Source organism: Pieris rapae, chromosome 18 (genome assembly GCF_905147795.1).
Source record: "Pieris rapae chromosome 18, ilPieRapa1.1, whole genome shotgun sequence".
Taxonomy (NCBI): Eukaryota; Metazoa; Arthropoda; class Insecta; order Lepidoptera; family Pieridae; genus Pieris; species Pieris rapae.
In genome coordinates, this window is record NC_059526.1 from 6252468 (window position 1) to 6273868 (window position 21401).

Genomic DNA, 21401 nt, shown 5'->3' on the forward strand with positions numbered 1-21401 from the left:
AACTGAACTTTTGTCAGTTACTCTTTATGTTTAGTCGACTTAGGGTCCTTCAATAAAAGAGCGTACAAATTCTTAAAAGGCTGGCAACGCATTCGCGAGCCCTCTAGCATCGTCTCCATGGGCGGCGGTATCACTTAACATCAGGCGAGCCTCCTGCCCGTTTGCCCCCTGTTCTATAAAAAAAATTTTTGATAGACGTTAATAAAATAAATTAAACCTTAATGGTTACTAATTGCATTTTAAAAAATAAATTGTAAGCTATACATTTCTCCAAAACATAAACATATTTTGTTTTATAAATAACAAATTCGTTTCTTAATTTTAGTCTAAAATCATTGTCAGATTTATAAGAATTAGGGTGAACAGCTCCCCATGAACTTATGGGGGTCAAGATGAAGAATTATTACCCTGTCATACTGATTGAAACTAATGTTAGTATGTCCCATGAATTGGGTCATAAGCTTTAACTTCTAATATTTACTATCTTTGAAAAGAAAATAAATATATGTATGTTACGGAAAGTACCGATTATCAGACCTGAGGCTAGCTTACAAGGCTTCGCTAGATAAGGTTTCAGGTAGTATTGCAGCCAAGCTAGTAGCGGCCTACAAGCTTGTATACTATTCCTAAAATTAGATGCGACCTACAAACCCTCGTTTTCTTTGTAAATGTGTGATCGAGTAATGTCCATTTACATCTCTTAAAATTTATTTTAGATTATTTTAGATAGTACGATTAAAGAACTATTATAGGTATTTGTGCCAACAAATGTTTTCTGTAGCACTTTGAAGTAAAATTAATTAATATTAAAAACATTACTTAACCTAACGTTAGTTTTTTTAGTTAAACTTAGTTACTGACCTAATCGTTATAAATAAGGTTGCTAAGCACGAAACTCGAAGTCGGCTTTACCAATTACAGTATATTTTTATTTATTCTTTGAACTCTGAGAAAGGACAGACTATTAGAAATACACAGCAAAATGTTCCATGAGTATGTTACTATAGCTACTAAAATGGCAATACTTCAAGATAATATTTATAATTATAGCTTAATTAACAATCTCATATTACAGCGAAATGAAGTTCGCGGGGGCAGGTAATATTTAAATATGTGTTTAAAGACGAGATGGAACTGCAATTCGCTTCACATATCATGTACAAATTATTTAAATACCAATACTCATTTGATTGACTCATCACGCGATGGTGGTCGTATGATGTCATAGTCGGCATTCATCATTCTTATGTAGCTACTATAAAATGTATTTAAAGATATTTATTATTATTAAAGTAACAAAATTATATTAAGACGAAACGAAGTTCGCGGGGGCAAGTAATATATAAATATGTATGTGTTATATATAAATCCAATTCGCTTCACGTATCTTGTACAAATTATATAAACACCACTTGATTAACTCATCAAACGATGGTGGTCATATGACGTCACAGTCGGCATTCATTTTTGAACTTTTTCACGCCGCCACATTAAGTTATGGCCGTGTTTGATCGATTTTATTAATTAAACCGTACAGCTCCAAATTATTTAATTACACCGAAATGTGTTAATTTAGACACGGTTTTATAAAATTCATGCTTTGTTTAGTTTTTGTTCCCACATAATTCAAGTGGTGAAGAAATATTGGTGTTGGATTTTGTCGAAAGAATTTCGAACAATCAAGTTTTAACCGATCTATAATAAGTTTTACTTAATAAGTGGTATAAAATCCTGTGTAGTTAAAAATTATCTTTGATATTTCGACCCAAAATATTATGTACAAACATACAAACAGTTTAAAGATCTAAAGGAGCGTAGAAGTTAAATCTTAACTCTGAGATCGTTTGTTCGATCTTGACATGTCTAAGACCTAAAACCGATGATACATAATTATAGACCTATGAAAATGTAGAGAACTGAATTGTATTTATTTATTATTTATTTTTATTTTTTTGGCTTTAATTTGTGCCAACTGGGCACAAGGTACTTCGCCAGTGTCGTGTAGATGGAGAAGGCACGAAGAATTGTATTTAAAAATGCTTGAATGTTGACAACTTTTAACATTTGACTGTTGACACCACGCAGATGTCCTACATTCCTAGTCCTTCACATCAAAATCGTACAGTAGCTTAATTGTGACAGCGTAAGAAAAAGGTTACATAAATACAACACATAATCTTTATTTCTAACGTAAAATGTATTTTTAATTCAGAGGTTCAAGTAAATAAAATTGCGTCTTACAAAAGCTGGAACACGACAATCAAACTAACTTTTTACGACTGTTTTGTTTAAAAATATCGTCTTTGAAACGCCTGAGCTAGCTATTAAATGCGTTGCTTTTTTATTTTTAGTTTAATCGACATCAGTCTTTCTGTTTAAATTAACCGTGCCGTCTTGGCGTCCGTGTGCGCGTTTGAATTTTTACCTTATTATAACAGAATAAAGTGCAAAATTCGTTGTATGTTTAAGCACTCCATTCACGACGGGACACAAAGATTGACATGTGTTCCTTTTTTGCAGTCAATCTTAAACTCTCATTTTCTATTTTGTCGGATAATGAGATCAAACAGAAATCTCTGACAAATGCCTAGAAATGTATACATATTCTATTGTCTTTATATTTCAGTCATATCATCATATGTATTTGAAGGACATTGTAGAAAATGTCTGATGCCCTCTAGATTTACGAAACACTTTGTACGCAATAAAATTTATTCACATAAAAAAGGACGATTTAAGTATATAAAATTGTTCTGTTTGCTACAAATAAATGATTTTTATGAAATTGTATTTTATCGGATACGTAATCGTAGGGCAAGTGGGTTGATTGAAAAAGGTTCGATTTGAATGACAAGGATTACGGTTTTCGGCGGAAAATATTGTAAAAAATATTATTCTAATAATAAATAATTCAAGGTTTAGCTTACATCCCAAACTAGAACTGTGATTATATAACTCCGTCCGTCCTATCACCACCATTCTATTTAGAAAATAGATGACAAAAGATCCATCTTTAGATTTTTGCCGTTAACTCTTAAATATTTCTATGTACCTACTCTAGTATTGTCTTTTATTAACATAACTTTTACACATTTCAAGAAAAACACTTTTTTACGGATTATAGTTAAGTATGTATTATTGTATTTAAACTTATAAATTTAAACATAATTTTAAATTTAACCGACGTTTTGCGTGCTTTACAGCGTGCGTGGTCACGGTGACTGAAGACAAAGGTGTGAAATGCCAAAAAGTATCACAGCTGTAGAAAATGTTGTATCTGTATTTATTTCCCCGGAGTTGGTATCGACTAAAACATGTAGGGTTTCTGCAGAAATTGCTCACGGTGTCCTCCATTTTCGCGGATTGTTTGTGTTGAGATTTTAATTTGTTTTTTAAAATTATGTCTAAATAATTATAAGTTTAAATACTAAATAATACATAACTATAATCCGTAATAAAGTGTTTTTCTTTCTATGAACTCTATTTTAATCTGCGTGTACAAATCTTTGTACTGACCAAATTACACACAATGGTTACATTCAAATGATTAGAGCCTAGGCACCCCGCTTCAATCAAGTGAATACGTCCAAATAAACATATTTGAATAAGTAATAGTACGAGGTCAATTCTGACTGGAGCAATTTGGCAGTAAATACGTTTCTATAGGGTTGCTACTTTGGCCTAAATTCAAAAAACTATGCCCTACAAAGCGCTGCAATCGAGGTGATTTTGGTACAACCGCGGGTTGAGCCATACATATAATAAAATTTATTCGAAAATGTATAAAAATGACACAGGAAAACAGAAAAATCTAGCATGTCTTTGGAGTAGGTAGTCGTACCATCTTCATCTTCGTTAATTTAATTACTGAAGGTCGGAAGAAGAGAAGGACGTTCATCTGTAATATTGAGACCCATAATTGACTCAATTTGACAGACCAATTATATATATATATATATATATATAGCCAGAATTTATTATGTATCAATTTCCACCCCCCTAATCATGGGAGAGAAATGTCACTGGTTAATATTAACTTGAATATCGGTTTCAAAACAGACGTTTTGTTCTAAAGTTCATATTTTCTTTAATAAAAAATTTCAACTTTGTGTACTTACATCGCCCTTATATAAACTTAATAGTGCCAGCCCTAACTCCATAAAACATCAAAGCAGCCGACTCGTCGCCGCCAATCCGCTGAGCTATATTGATTTGTACGTTACACTAGACATGAGCAGCGTGCATTTAAGTTGTTATGGAAATTGTCTTAAACAAATCATCATTAATTAAACGCGCTTTAGTCAAGCATGGATCTAAAAGTCTATGGTTAAGTGAGAGATATTGGTAACGGTGCTATAGACAATAGAAAGTACTGTAAATTAATGGGTTATAAAATAATCATTTGTATTACAATGTGTAGGAACCCTCTCAAGTAAAAAGTACCTGTCAGGGTTACCAGCTCTTCCATAACAAGTCGATGTTGTTTTAGATTTTTTCAATTACAAATTTGAATTTAAAAAAAAACTTATCCTATTTTTTTAACAAAAACCGATACGCGTAAGAGTGAATGTGTAAGTGTAATGTATTTGAATGTGTTACTACGTGTTCACATAGTTCACAGTCATCTCCAACTCTGGGTAAGGTGTCTTCTAATGGATTAAAAGGCTTTAAACGACAATTAATTTCCTGGAAACAATTACGTGGTCAACAAATTCTTTTAAAATTTAGATAAAAAATTCTTTTGATAAATAGAATAGACACTAAAATGCACGAAAAAGAAATAACATTTCTTTTTGTATAGATTCAAGTTGTATTAAACTAAATTTTTAGAGTATGCTCCTCTCTAGAAGGCTATGCACCATCTTAAATCTGTAGATATCCATGGTCTGCGATGACCGTCCTTTTTGGGCGTCCCGTAGACTCGTGTTTGTATAAAAAAAGAAATATGAGATTTGATACGCTATTATAAAGGGATTTATACTATTTAAATTTCTCAACAATTAGGATTTTGATACTTTAAGGTTATTTGATTAACAGGTGTCCGTCAGAAACCAAAGTTTTATACCTCATTTCTCCTTTTCCCATTCAAAAAATATTGCTAATATATTAAAATATCTTTGCTGTAGAAAAAAATGTATAAAAGTATAATTATTTGATGGTAAACGGGGTCTGAAGCTTATGTGAAGTTATTTTAGTAATGGACCTTGGCCATCCAGACACAAGTGATTATTTTTTTCTGTTTTTTTTTTAAATTCCAAACTTCTTTCTGATTAATTGTAAACTGTACAAACAATTTAAATAGCGAGTTAAAACGCACTAAATGCACGAAACACGTTATATCCTCGAAATTCGATTGACATATCAAAACGTCGCATATTTCACTAATTAGGATTCCCAGTTACATTACACCGGAGCCAACGGAATTCCAAATACGCTGACAAATGTTTGGTGAATTTTGAAATTGAATGTTTCGAGTTCTTCGAAAATTCCCCAAAAATGTATCGAAAACGTTGTGCTCTGCATTGAAGAATCTTTAAAGGTGGTCCATATAACGAGATGTTTCATGCAAAAACAGTTGTTCAAATTATTTCGGTTTGAAGCATCTAATAGCTAAAGCGTTTAGCTAAAGGGTTTTTCCTGGCATTGAGAGTGTCCATGGGCGGCGGTATCACTTAACATCAGGTGAGTCTCCTGCCCGTTTGCCCCCTGTTATATAAAAAAATAGTAATAATAATAATATAATTATTGTCATACAATTACTACAGAAAGCAGAATTATACCTTTATCTCTTTCCATTTCTCTTGTTATTACTTAATACCGATGGCGCTACAAACTTCAAATTTTGAGATCTAGGCCTCATTTCTGTATCTGTTCTGTGATAACACACACCGACGACATATTAGGTCCAAGACATGCGGGTTTCCTCGAGTTGTTTTCCTTCAGTGTGTTGCATACGCACATAAACAGAAAGAGAACAACCGTGGATCGAACCTACGACCCCAGAGTCGCACGTTGAAACTACTAGACCAAAGCCCACTTTAACCTCTTTTAATAAACACAACCTTCTCCTTATTTAGTTCGCGTAAAATTTGAGTTATAAAAGCAATGTGTATAATTCCTAAAATTGCTTATAGATAGAACTCTAGTGGCCATAATAAATCTACCGCTCAATTAGAGCTTCAAAGAGGCTATATTGATTCGGGCAGGCTCTTACGGTAATGATGCAGGGTAGCCCCCCAGGGGGCAATTGTGATAGGCAAATTTCCCCCACTGCATTGCGATTCTGTTTGAATATAGATGCACGTGGTTTTGAAATTGATGGTGAGAATTGCGGAGGAGATATGTATTTCAATTGGTTTTTATCTCATATTTCTAGCAACGCGTCAGTCAAGTATTAAATAATTAATAAAAATTTTGTATACATTTTTTTACACTTTTTTAATTGATTGAACTACAACGTGCACGTTTTTATATATAAAATATTTAAGTCTTTTAACATATTATTCAAGTCTAACACAAGAAAGAGAACAGCCAAATACACCCCTGTGTTTTAAATATGGAATTAGAGAATGTCTTCTTCTAGTCTTTTTCTTCTTTATTCTTTTCTTTTTCTTTATTTTTTTAGGAAATAGTGCATGCTATTATTATATATGAGAGGCTAGAAAATGTAGATTACTGACCAAATACAATAAATAGAGATTTTCAAACTCAATAGGAATATTAAGTAAACATTTGCCAAATAGAAGGTTGGTAGATTCCAACTGCATAATTGTATTCTAGTATTTAGCTGATCAAACTTTGGTAATTCCCAAGAGCCGATAAACTTCAGATAACCATGGATTAGTTTGCTCAACAAGATTTGCCCTATTTAAGGAACCGTTTAAAGATCTTATAGAAAAGACAATGTTTTGTCCCAAATATTGGGGCATTCCAAATACAAAATAGCTAAAATTGTCAATCAAATGGTCGCAATATAATTCAGAGACGCAAGAGTTTTTATGTTTATATTAACAAAACATCTGCTGGCTATTTTATTATGCGTTATTATTATTATACAATACTTTTTGTTGTGTTGAACTTAAGCAACTTACTTTAGAGTAGCCTACTTTAGTACTATAGATAGCTGGTGCCACATCTTAAAAATAAACTATTTAACTTAATTTGTTGCAACGGCCAGTGGATGCCGGCCTTTTCACGATTAGTACTTTTTGATTTGTTAGGATTGTACCTACTGAACCATTAACATTAATAGTCAACCACACAGAAAAATTACTGTAAAACCCCAACTAAGAGCTCTTCAATAAATTATACAGTATAATAATAAAAACTATAAATCATAGAATAAGAAAGTTAATCTCCGATTAGTTAACGACTGATTTGGTAGTACAACGAAAAACCTTACTTGGCTTAAGTAACCGTTAATTCTTAGACTGAGAGAAAATCCAATCATTGTTACAGGCAAGACTTTACAACTAAATAAGAGAAGTTAACGAAAATCAAAGAGACACATTCAACGCGCAGATTTTCAAGGCAATAATTTACATACATTACGAATTAAGAGACATTCAAGATGTCGCCCCTACATTTTGTTGTCTATCTATAGAACCCTGTCAGTTGTACTTTATTTACTGTTTAAAAATACAATACAAAGTACTAGTTTTTTAACCAAGTGCCTGTCACATCTTTACTTTTTAAATATGATGTTGCTATGTTTGCGTTGGCAAACTTAATAAATCAAATTAAATACAATATAATTTAAAATTGTAACTCCATAATGACTTCGGACGACATAAAGAATACTAAGTAATTCTAGTTCACATGTTTTGGGACGACACCGCTTTTTAGATTTTTATGTATGTTAATTTTGTAGTCCAAAAAATTTGCTTCTACGTAAAAAAATTGCTTCAACTAATCAATGTTAAATCATTTGACTTGTGGCCTGGAAATCGCCAGATCTCGGTTACTACGGTCTACTGTTAACAAGGCGCCTAATAGTGCAAAATTTTTCTGCCCCTTCTAGATTTTAAATTTGACAAGTGCAATAAATGTATTTATGCAGAAAAACTTCTATAGATAATTCTGGTAAATACTCTGTCACTGATATAGACAGAAACTGGTGCTTTCTTCACTAGGAATAAGTATCGCAACACATGGAGAAAATGATGCCATTAAAAGTATTTCTAATTATTTAATTATTATAATATTATTATTATCAGTGTGCAAGAAAATGTTTCTTTAGTTTATCTCTGTGCAGCGGCGGCCCAGTGGATTAAGCCTCCGACTGCCTCAGGTCGTAGCTTCGATTGCGGGCTGTGCACCAATGGACTTTCTTTCTATTTGCGCATTTAACATTCGCTCAAACAGTGATGGAAAACATCGTGAAGACGAACATATGTTAGATCCAAAAAGTCTACGGCCTGTGTCAGGCACAGGAGGCTAATCATCCAATTGCCTATTGTGATTGAAAAATGATGATGAAACAGATTTAGAAATCTGAGGCCCATAACAAATAGAAGTTCTAAAATTGCAGTTCGTTATTTATCTAGAAATAAAATTATTGAGTCACTGTGCGTACATTAGCTGTGGTTACATAATACATAGAGGGTTCCTGAATTATGAATTTTAAAGTTTGACGTTCGCACTTTTCAAGGACACTTAGGTTATTGATGAGACTTTGCAGATTGTACAGGCTTTGTTAGACACACCTCTTTTCCAGGGTCAAGTACGCATAATTTCTACACACTTTATAAAATTTGTTTTAATGTAATATAAATATAATTACAATATCTGTGAAACGTAGCCATAGAAAAAAGACCCTTTGTTACGATGGTAACGGTGCATTTTCCATATAAAACGAATAACAAAGCAGCTATATTTGCCCACTTTATAAGAACGCATGTGATGATGAACTAAACAATACATACAGTCTTGAACATCAAAAACTCAACGAGAAAAGGCCCCCTTCATTTCCCATTCATCCCTATTATTAGCGTCCAATTTGTATATACTATAATTTCTAAATAAATATGTTAGACATCGGGACACCCTGTAGAGTATAAAGTGTTATTAGTCTATGGATTTAATTTACCTTGAACATTTGTAATGTTCCACTTTCCATAACAATAACACGAAATTTTAATCTCACCTTATAATACGCAATTGTTACCAAATTTTAACACCTTGAACCCCATTGAGAGGGTGAGAGTTCGTTGACCTGTTGAGAAGTACACAAAATTATTATTCTACTAATTGTATGTAGTATGCTAGTGTTGATGAGAATATAAATTTTACATACTTGTAAAAATCTGATTTGTGTATTTATTGTTATATAAATAACCTTTTTTTAAATAATTGATAACGAACTAGTCACTGCAAAATCTATGTACGTAATTGTCTCGAAAATACCTTGTAATTATTTGTGGAAAAAAGGCTTGTGTTAGTGGTAGGCAGATAGACATATATGTTACATCTTTGATTTATTTATTTTTCGATGAATTCTGTATACATTAAATTAAAAATTAAAAATGTAGACTAATGGATCCACAAGCTAAAAACAATTCACACATTAAGACTGACGTTCTTAACTAATATAATCTATGCCGGAACCTCACACTTAGCTTTATCTGTTACTGTCAGTCTGACACTTAGTCTAGACTGTAAGATTGATCCTGACATTAGCATTATCTTTGGAAGATGCATGATTCTGATTTTAAAATTTAAGTCCCTTTCAGACATTTGAATTTAGAATGGAGTCGACATTTTCATTCACCATTATTTACTCTGTGACTATTATAATAATAGACGTTCCAACCAAGTTCTTATTTAAATGTCTTAATAATTACAACAGTAGAGTGTTCGATACTGCTAAAAATATAACATTAATTTCATAGAAATCGCCGTTTCGCTTCTGAAATGTTAAACATTTTTACTGCCAGTTTTTGCCGCGCACTATGTGGAACCAGCAGCCTTTAAATATTTCTGAACAATTGGACTTGGGTCCTTCAAGAAAGTAGCCTACGAATTGTTTATAGGCCGGCAACGCACTCGCGAGCCCACCGGCATTTAGAGTGTCCTTGAGCGGCGGTATCACTTAACATCAGATGATACACCTGCCCGTTTGCTTCCTGTTGAAAAAAATTCAATTACCTAACCCAGTTTCATAAATTGCGTTGTTGCATTGCTATTGTCACTTCACACTAAAGCACAATGTTAAATAAGTTTACAATTTTACTAATAATTTAATAGTACCCTTACGTCCTTTACATAAGAATAGAGTTTATACATTACATAAAAGCTTTTCTTAATTCAACATTACTCAGCAGGTAGTGTTGCATACAACAATCCATTGTCCAACCCCTATGGCTGTAATATTTCCATTAAAATACATTAAAAATATAAGCACGCAGCGATTACCTCCCCTCAAAGTTTCCCTATGTAATAGGAAATCCTGTGGGATCCCAGAGATTGGTAGACAGAGCATTGTCAAATACACGAGTGAAGGTTTTTTTAAATTGTATCGTATATGGTTTAAATTGTAAAAAAATATATATATTATAAAAAAATCTTATAAAGTACGAACGTTCAATTACCTGCCAGCCATGGTTAGTTTTTAAGCGTTTAGATTTGATTATAGGTTCAAATTTATAATACCATACCTACCAGCAAAATAGATATCTATTTACTTAAATTTTATGAGATGTACAATTTCATTTTATAGAAAAATTTAAATTGGTCAAATGATGAATTAAATTTTAATAATTAGTAATTATTTATTATTATTATTTATTTTAAGCCTAATACAGAAAAAATAACTTTAAATGTATATGTTTTTCCTTTGTTGAATCATTTTAGAGTATTCAGCTTTTTTTGAGCTTTAAAAAGCAACAATGTACAGTAGCAACGACTAGACAAATTTTCATGCATCGGCAACTCGTATCGTATTCTATCAATACGCCAGACAACCTTCGGCTGACATTGCTTTACTATTGTGCATTGTATGCAAATTCAATAAAATTTAGCTTAAAATTCATTTTCAATATTTTCATCATTCTCTTGTTGGTTTACATACAATTATATTGTGCACCAAAGGTATTTCAAAATGTATGGGTTTCAGAAAAGACCTTATGAATTCCCAAAGCCAGCCTGCTTATTGATTATACTAAGGTAATTATTCCCCTATTTAAAAAAAATATCAAAAAATGAACCATTTTAAGTAAAAAATACCTGTATCACGGTTCCCAGCTCTTGTAACTAAATTAATATATGTAGTTTCATAATAAGCTTAATATGTGTGAGTAAGTGTGGGGATGTGAGTGTATGAGCGTGTCATGTAATGAATGTATGAACGAAATCGAAGGGACTACTTTGGTCGTACAAACCGATAGTCGTAACAGCCGATGATGTTGTTACTAAGCACCTAAGACAATAGAATTCGGGACCTCTGATTTTGGTCAATATAACCAGTGTGTTGTTCTAAACGATGTCGTCGTAAACTGTTTTAAAAAAAATTGTGAAGTTAATCAAGGTCCATCGATCACGAAGTTATTCAACTTGCAACCTTTTCCTGAAAAGAAATCCTAGATATTTTAAATCCCGGTTCGAAATTTAAAATCCAACGTAGCCATTGATTGCTCAAACCTTAACATTCGAAACCATTTTTTTGTCCCCAATAAACTTTCCTAGTTGGTAGTTTAGATCTATATCTGGATAACCAATGTGCCCAGTCTAAGCACTTATTTTATGTTACAATTTATCAATCGCTTTAAGAGTATCGGAATGTGACTCTTATTACCATGTGTTTGAGACTAAGATGCAAGCAACAAAATCGTTGTCTTAATCGGTATGCGAAGCGGGTCCCACCCGGCTGATTGGTTATTCGTTGGGAGGGTGACAGTTTAAAGATTCGCCTTCTATCGCTTTACTTCAATGATTTGATTTTAATTTGATTTTAAAGGAATCCTGATTTTGTACACGATACTCAGAAAACATCACGAAAGTTATTATTTCTGTAAATATCATACCATGTAGTGTTTTGTGTTTACACATTATATGTACGATTTAATATAAACCTTTGTTAGATTTGGATTTGTAAATATGTTATTTATTTGATTACTTATTTAAGTACTTACACTGTTTTGTTTCTAGAACTTAAAAGGGATGTACTAAAATATAGATTCAAGACTATTTATTTACTTAATAAAGGAAATTTTTGTTTTTTGTTTGTTGTTTTTTTCTGTATTGCCACGACTCCTAAGAATGTCAAATGACGTACTGAAGATTATCTATGTCGTATACAATATAGTAATGATATCTTTGTAAATGGTATCCACAGGAACCGCTGACCATATTGGGTACTACTGAATCCAAATCGAGTGCTTACCGCATTACCGTACTCTGAGGTTCCATGAAATACCATCCGATTCTACCGGATCCTTATCCCTATATATCAGTGCCTAATATTGTCCCACTACTAATTTGACGTTATTAAAACCATATTTTATATGTTAAAGAGACCTTCAATTCTTTGGGTCGCATTAGTCGTTGCGTGAAAACAAAAGACGACGACAATCAAGAAAAGTAAAGTACCAAAACGAATAAAAGGGGTAATGATCTTTATAAAAGTATAAACGAGAACAATTAGAGGCTTGAATAATAAAGGACAGGTCCGCTTGGAATTAATGACGGCTTTTATGATCACCCAAATTCTTTTTCAAAAGCGATTACTTAAAGGGCTTTCGATTATTTTAGCAATTTACACCGAGATGACCCATAAATCTTGCGGTTGATAATTGAGGATATTTTTATTATGCCGACGAAAAATAGAATTAATTTCGTGTTACCAATTATCAGTATTATTTAAAAGGTTAAGGATTAGCGAAGTAGGCAAGTGTCGTTTTACGTTCTAACGTTCATAAGTGTACATTGTGTTACCTATATGAATAAACGATTTTGACTTTGAACTCACTGCTTTCATATGGAAGGATATATTCATTTTGTATTACTTATTTTAACAAGCAGTGTTAGCCTAGTGGTTTCAGTAAGTAGGTTCGAATCCGGGTTGTGCAACAATAATCTGTCTCAATAATCAGTCTATGTGCCCCGTACGGTGAAGGAAAACATCGTAAGTTAGACAAAAAAGGTGATGACGTATGACAGGCACAATTTGTCGCTTTGCGTATCAAAAAAATGTTCTCGAAATAGCTACAGAAATCTGATGCCCAGGCATGCTTGTAGCAACACTGGTTCATTTTTGACCTATAGGTTTTAATCTATTACAATTATATATTTTTTGTGATATCAAAAGTTTGAAATTTAATGAATTAGAAAAATGATGATCATACATTCAAAAATAACATATGTATGACGTTTTTCTCATGTATTAAGAATCAATATCGTCGTTTTTTTTAGTTATTATATGTTAATATTTCTATTACAAACAGATAACGAACCAAACGTGTACATAATGTACACGCATTAGAAGTTATACGTCTTTGACGTCACAAGATAAAAATCATTTCAAAATTTCATTTTTCACCTTTTTCTATGTTTACAGTAAAAACAACATCAACAATAGAAAAACTATAATGTTGACTATAGCTAACTTCAGAGTGTCGGTTTTTTGAGACGGTGTGCGCGCGCATCGTAAAAATTCTAATATCAAACAAAATACTCTCATCATTTTTCAGTAACGCGCCGATAGAAGTATATCATAATATGTAATAAAATAAATTAAAAACAAATCTTTGCTTTTAATTTTTTGAATAAATGATTTTAAATTGAATTATAAGTTCAAGACATAAATTTCTTATTATTTTTTCATCAAACTTTAGTTAAGACACTGCGCTGGTCCTCGAAGGAGTTAAGTTAAATTCTAAAGTGTACATTGTAATTAAGTGTTTCGTTAATGACATAACCATTGAAATATAGTCCAACTGAATACGAGAAACCACTTTAATACATTTAATTCTAAAACTGACCTCGTCCCATTTCCATCTTGTTTTGATTAATTACAGTTTGAAAGGGAGTCCACTTGTTTTGATTTCGTATGAATAGACTATGGGAATCGTGGTTCCAGTATGCCTGTCGTCGTATTCAAATTAATGTTGATACTCTGTTGTTTGACAGTCTACATTTGTCGCTTTCATAACAGCATATTATTCGTCATTATTAAATACCTGTGGTGAATTTCAGCTTTCATTTCAATCAGTATTGTCTTGATATCAAAGGATTAGATTTGTATTATTGATGCCAAATTAATAACCGTACACAATGGTTTATTGGAATTCCTCTGTTGAATCTTTAAACATGCCAATGCTATGTATTTCCTGATTACACATAACACTGATTCCCTTCTTTATGCTGCATAAATCCACGATATTTATTGTGTCTAATTATGTGTTTATATGTATTTAAAACTCAATGTTTTAAAAGTCATCATATATGACAAAGGCTGTGCAGAAATCATTTGTGATTTCTATCTGAGATTGTGGATTAATTATTGGGTTCGGGCGTCAGTCACCACTACACAATACACTTTTGGTTTCATTTTTATCGACAACGTCGTATGACGATTTTGATTAAGAGCGGATTCCCACTAAATTGCAATTCGCAAGTGTTTGTTTAAGCTTTAGTTCATCCGGGGGATGATTTCGCTTACCTTTCCTTAGGGCTAAATGTATATTCTTTTTGATTGTCCCTTCGAGGGGTGCGAAATTGAACGCTTCCTTTCTGTATTGGGATTTCTTTTACTGTTTTGTATTCTTTAAAATTACGAACAAAGTGCTTTTGTCCGGTATTCTAGATTCGTTTCGATTGAAAGTTCAGATCTAAAAATCATCAATCCCGAGATTTTTTGTATTTTGTGCATACACTTCATATTAAGTAACAATATAAATCTGTCGCAAGAGCATGTTTCTGTAAATTATTTTCGATAAGATTTTTATTTTTCTAAAGTCGAAATTCATTTTGTTACACTTCTTATATAACTGCAAAGAGTCTATAATACATTCCTTATTTAGGTATATTCTGGACCTAAACAATTTACAAGCTATAAACTTAACATCCTGTCAACATTTGGGAGACAATATGTGAAATATGAACTACCCGCATTTATGCGACCTTAGTGTTAAATTTATAGAGCTCTAACTAGCGTAGTTAATTCATTATATACGTAGTTAATAGTCAATTTGTAACAAGTCAATTACATTTTATTATAGAAACGGAGACATGGGAATTATTCCGTTAATATTTAAGTAGTCTGGATATTATGGCACATTGGTTTCTAATTGATAGTATCAATTTAAATTGATATTGCGTTTATATAACCAACTTCACAGGTGGTTTTTTTTTATTTAATAATTACTTATATGATCTGAAGAGCTTTCAAAATTTGGCAACTCTTCGATATGCCACTGGAGAAATGTAGATATATATGTTACATCCTCGAACATCATAAATAGATTGAAATTTATACCGAAGCAGAGACAATAAAAGCAAATTGCTTTCCGACCCGTTTTATGAGCCGTCAATACGTAACGACCGCGTCTTTATACCGATTTATACAAACGCGTAATCGCCGCAGTTGGTAGAGTGCAATTTTCAACTGTCAACCCCAAACTCCCACAGTGGCATTTGGCAACCAAACTGTAATGGCACAATAAATAGTTTTCAGCCCTCACCCATCTGTCACTTAACTAGTAAAATATACAGACGTCATTCAGAGAGCCACGTTGAAAAATCGCGGTACCACCCCTGACTAAGAAATACAGTCGCGCTCAAATCTCGACTTAAAAGCACAACATTAAAGTCTATTTCGGATTGTACACGCCAATGAATAAATTTAAATATTTGTTAACTTAAAATGTAACCCGTGTTCCCGGAAATACAGTCTAAATTGCACGGCTGATCATTTGTTTCACGGATTGCGAGATGCGTTATTGAAAAATGAGTTTTATTGTTGTCATCTAAGATCGTTTTTTCTTTGAGATTAAGATTCGCGACAATCTTATACTAGGGTTATTTAACTTTGAACTTGTTCAAAAGACCCTCGATTCGGGATCCTGCTGGATTTCTTTTTGGATTAAAGGCCTCGTGAATTTAATGATAGTGCATTTGAGGATTTTCGAATGCACACGTGCTATTAATAACAGTTGTAATTATTTCCTTTGAACCATGTACATTTCAATGCATTTATTCTTTCAATATTTTATAATAATTATTGTGTATTAATATAATATTTCTTTTCAGGTATGCAAAGTAACAACTCAGGGAATTGAGTGCTGTTCCTCTTCCCTTGGAAAAATCCCAAAATAGTTCAATACCATTGAGGTAAAAAATATTTTGTATTATTATTTTAACTGGCAATATTCGATAGGGCCCGCCTACCTCACTAACGATGACTCGGTTTTGTAGGCTTGAATAGTAGTGCTTCTCCTGAGATATCCTCAAGGTTATCCCAAGGTTGAATTTTACCAACCTACCAACCTTGCATCAAAACCTCTCATTCGAATTCTTTGCGAATATACCGGAATAAACACTACTTATCCAGGGCTTGCTATATTCGGTAGTGGACTGATCAATTCTAAATGGCTGTTAAGTGCTTAATCGGATACCAAAGCGCTATTTTGATTTTATATATATTTTTTATTCTTTGTTACTTATTTACCATAATTGTCATATATAAAAAAATGAGTTAAAAAGATCAAAGCCATCTCGTATTCTTAAATTCGAGAGCTCACAATCACAGCTAAATCGGGGACATCGTTTATTCGTTGAGCTTGTATACCATCATATGTTTACCCATAATATATTACACTATATAATGTTCTTACCAAAATCACCTGAATGGTATGTACACTGTAAATTTCGGAATTTCTGCCAAAATTATAATAACCATTCAGTAGACGTGAAAATCGTGTAAATTACTGATATTTTGAATATCGAACGCAAATATATATCGTTTACTATTGAAATAGATTTCAATACATATTGTATGGTATTTCCAATACCTACGTAAAGTATGAGAGCCGTCCCAGTTTCCGCTCTACAATGAAGTCGTTAATCAGATTTGCATAAATTTGAATCGCTAATGGAACTCACAAATTCACACATTAACTAGTAAAAGCTAAATTGCAATGTTTTCTTCATTTCAAATGCATTATCATAGTTTTATACGCACATGTTAAACATGGAGGTTCCTATCAAAACCTGGTAGGTAGGTAAGTAGTAAATGCTTAGGGCAAGTATTTTATGTAATTTATCTGGTTCATTTATTCTGTTCTTGAAAAATTTACGATACATTGGCGGGTTTAAAACAAGGTTTTACTTAACATTTTTTTATTTTTGAAAAGTTATAGCTCACGATGTTTCCTTCAACGATCGAGCAAATCAAAATTAAAAATATCTTTATACCTATAGGTAAGTCAAGGGCGTAGAACGGGGAAGAACTGGCAAGAAACTTTCCACCACTCTTTTCAATCACCAAATTTTAATACAAATTGTTTGAACTGTTAAATGGGCACATATAAAAACATCCATTGATGCAAAGCCGACGATCGAACCTACTCAGTGAGAGTAACCACTAGACCAGCACGTTTTTTGGGTTTATTAGAAACTAAAACTTTCCGTCTAATAAGTATATATAATAATTTATTTAACATATAATTCATTTTGAATGGAATGTTTTATCTTCCCATACGATATAAGCATTACATAGCCAAGCCTTATCTTAGGTACCCTAACTCGTGAAAAGGTTTTCCCTGTTAAACTAACGGATTCAGCATTACCCAGGTAACAGAGTTTACATTTTAAACCGAATTTCTCGCTTAGATAAATAGGTTTTGTTTATTCAAGGTTTCCTACGTTATATTATTTCGTTAATTATTTATGTCTACTTAAATCAGAGATATATTATATATCATGAGCAGTGTTGGCCTAGTGGCATCAGCGTGCGATTCTCATACCCGAGGTCGTACGTTCGATCCCCGGCTGTGCACCAATGGACTTTCTTTGCATGTGCGCATTTAACATTTGCTCGATCGGTGAAGGAAAACATCGTGAGGAAACCGACATGTCTTAAACCCAAAAAGTCGACGACGTCTGTCAGGCCTACTTGCCTTTTACATTTAAAAATGATCATGAAACAGATTCCAAGACCTAAAAGAGGTTGTAACGCCACTGATTTATTTATTTAAACCAGAGATATACATTGTACTGGATAGCATGGACATATTTCTGCGGCTCTTTTATTAAACATATTTTTATATTCATTGCACCTTAGCTGAATCAGGCTTCTGAACCTAAAACATATTTGGATAAAATATATGTTGTTTGCCTACCACCGCACTACCGCACAAGCTTATTGCGAATATAGTAAAATATATTGCTTTAAAGTGAGGCATCGAACGCACAACCTTTCTGTTAGAAACTTAGAAACCTTGTTGGTTACAGGCTAATATTAACTTTAATAATATTGCTACAAAAACAAATAAGTAACTCAAAAAACATATACATTTTTTTTATTTTTCTAAGATGCATAAATGATTTGTACAAGAAAACCTAAAAGACATCACCAAAGTAGATATATGTAAATACATACAAGTTATAATTAATGAATTATTGAATTGCCTAAAACATTGAGACAATACATAGTTTAAGAAGAGCAGACAACACAACTAAAAAAGAGAAAGAGTTTTTTACGCCGGCTTTTTTCCTCGGCCTACACCCCCCTTTCTTCTTTGCCGATGAGTAGGGATGCCTACAGATTCAAATTTAATGACCTGGAATAAGTGAACTAAAATAAGCAGAAATATACAAAAAACGGGTACTAACACATGTATACACACACATATATCGCGTAGTCTCGCTAACTAATTCTTTTTGATCTTTAAAATAATCTTCTCTTCGATAACTTTAGGATTTCATACAAAATCGAAAAGCTGTCTAACCTGGTTCAACGCGTAGTATTACAAATATGTGATGATACCTGCTGGATATTTGCTGGCTGGCAGGAGGCTGAAAACATAGCATAGCACATAGTTATCCTCCTGCCCGTTTGCCATAACTTTAATTCTAAGAACGAGAAATAATGTTAATATAAATATCCAATGTCAAAAAGTTAAAATAACATTGAAATCGATATTTCAAGTGAACGTAAACAAAGACAGTTAATTTGCGAGATTCATCAAAGTCTAAACAATCGAATATCGTTATTCGATACTTTTTGTTAATTAAATTCGCAAAAATGCTTTGCTAAGTGTAATTTTGTGAATGCTTGTAGCTCGTTTAGGATATTAGATTACCTCTTCTTTATAAGTTTAATTTTGATTGTAAAAATTGAAATGTGGTATTAATAACGTTTATATAAAAGAAATTTAGTTAATTAACGGATAATGTAGGATTGATAGTTTGATGCTTTCATGTTGGGAGCTTAAATAATAGTTTGCTATAAATACTGTCTAAACAATTTTTATGAGACTTGCATAAACTATTTACTTTTTAACGTGTTAATCCAATGAACTAGAGGTTGTAAATAAAACATTATTTCATGTCAAATAGATTTGTAGAGAAATGATTTTGGTAAATATTTTTACCAACCGAAACTATAACTATTACCGGTCGTTGAAAAATGAGAGTATATTTTTGTATGAATTCATAAACTAAGTATTTTTAATGAACACATATTTCCGGAGAATTCTATTTTTAAAATATTAATGCGGTTCCATTTTCAAAAAATCAACTGTAATTACACTTGCTCCCATCATTATCTATCATACTGCCGTTACTGAATACGCTGTTTAATTACTGCAATGAATGCAATTTACTCGCATGTCTCGTAGTAATATAATGAGAATGACAAACTCTTCATGGTCGCTGAACGTGGGGTTTAAGCTTGTCACAATTTGTAATCATTTCACACATTCTATACGCATGTCGCAAGTGAAGAGTTATTTGAAAGATTCCAAACAAAAAAACTTAAACACAAATCTGATTTTAATCAAAACAAGACTTGTGAAATAGGCCTTTTGAATTTGATCCGTAACAAAATATTTACTTACCTAGAAATTACTGAAAATGTTATTTAACCTAAACCCCAATACAGAACATGCATACCGATAGCTAATGTATGCAAAATACATGTACCTAAGTAAGGTTTGCCACGCAATCTGAACATTTTGTTAGCATTATATTAACCAAATTATATAGGAGTAATACCCAGCATTTAGTTTGGAAAAGTAATTCTATGCAATGGTAATAAAGTCAAGTTTTGATTGCGACTTGTTCGTGACTTCTGTCCTTAAAGATAGGTCAAGGGTAAGAAGTCGGAAGAAATTAGTAGTCTTCAATGTAGAATTAGTATGATTTGCCATCGTTTTTCATTAATTATATTTTTATTTAACTTTTACTATTTATAATACTTTATTTGGCTTTACACTGTACCTACTTTATTTGAGCCGAAAGAACATATTGTCGCTTCTGTATCTCGGCTATGAACCTAGATAACAGTAATAAATATGCAATGAACCATGCAGACATGTCTGCTCCTAGTCATTTACCACATTCTTGTTTTAATTAAAAACTAAATACTTATATAACTTGAAAACTTTACTAATAAAGTATCGATATTAAATAAAGTAGAAATTCTTCAATTTAAATAATATAATTTTCGATTATCTTTTATCGAGTTTAGTGATAAAATTTAAATATGAAAATATCTCGTGACTAACAAGTAGTTCTTATTTTAAATTTCATATATTCTTTATTTAAAATAAGCGTGTACAGTTACGCTCGTATTCGGTAGTAAAATATAAGCTTATTATACTTTAAAAGCAAATATTTGAAGAGCGCGAAGCCGATAAGTCAACGCCATAAAACTCCAGGCGCTCTGATGGCATAATCCGTATAATAACTCTTAAGATTTAAAGAGGATATGCATATAATTGACCAGCTATAACGGTTTTGACTAGGCTTTGTTCAAGAGCTTCATAAAGTTATGAAATTTCTTTTATCGTAAGCTCTGCTTAAATTGAGTTTTTACTACTTTATTCTGGACTTAAGTCCCAAAGTTTTTATAATGAAAGTAATTACTGAACGATATTATAGGGAGGGGTGTTTGTTTTTATACTAAATCGGTTAAATATATTAAAAAAATTAGCTACAAACCGTACGTCTGTGTATAACCGTATTGTTATCTATTAAAATAATATATATCTCAATATCTATAGCCTACAGCTTCGCCCGCATAGGTTTCGTCTATGTCGCAACTTGCAAAGTGTATAGCGTCCTCTTCAAGAAAAATTGTTATATTTTACTCCGTTTACATTAAACCACAATGTAATTTTGCAACTTAACCTTCCTCAAGAACTGATGTCTCTGTAATTTTATTAGAGCAGTGGTGACCTAGC

General features: G+C 32.3%; 1 protein-coding gene across 5 annotated transcripts in view; it reads left to right on the forward strand.

The window, feature by feature from the left end:
- The window catches only part of LOC110995546 (latrophilin Cirl-like), a 256533-nt gene that overhangs the window by 107924 nt on the left and 127208 nt on the right, over nt 1-21401 (forward strand). The gene's annotated exons all lie outside the window — the stretch shown is intronic.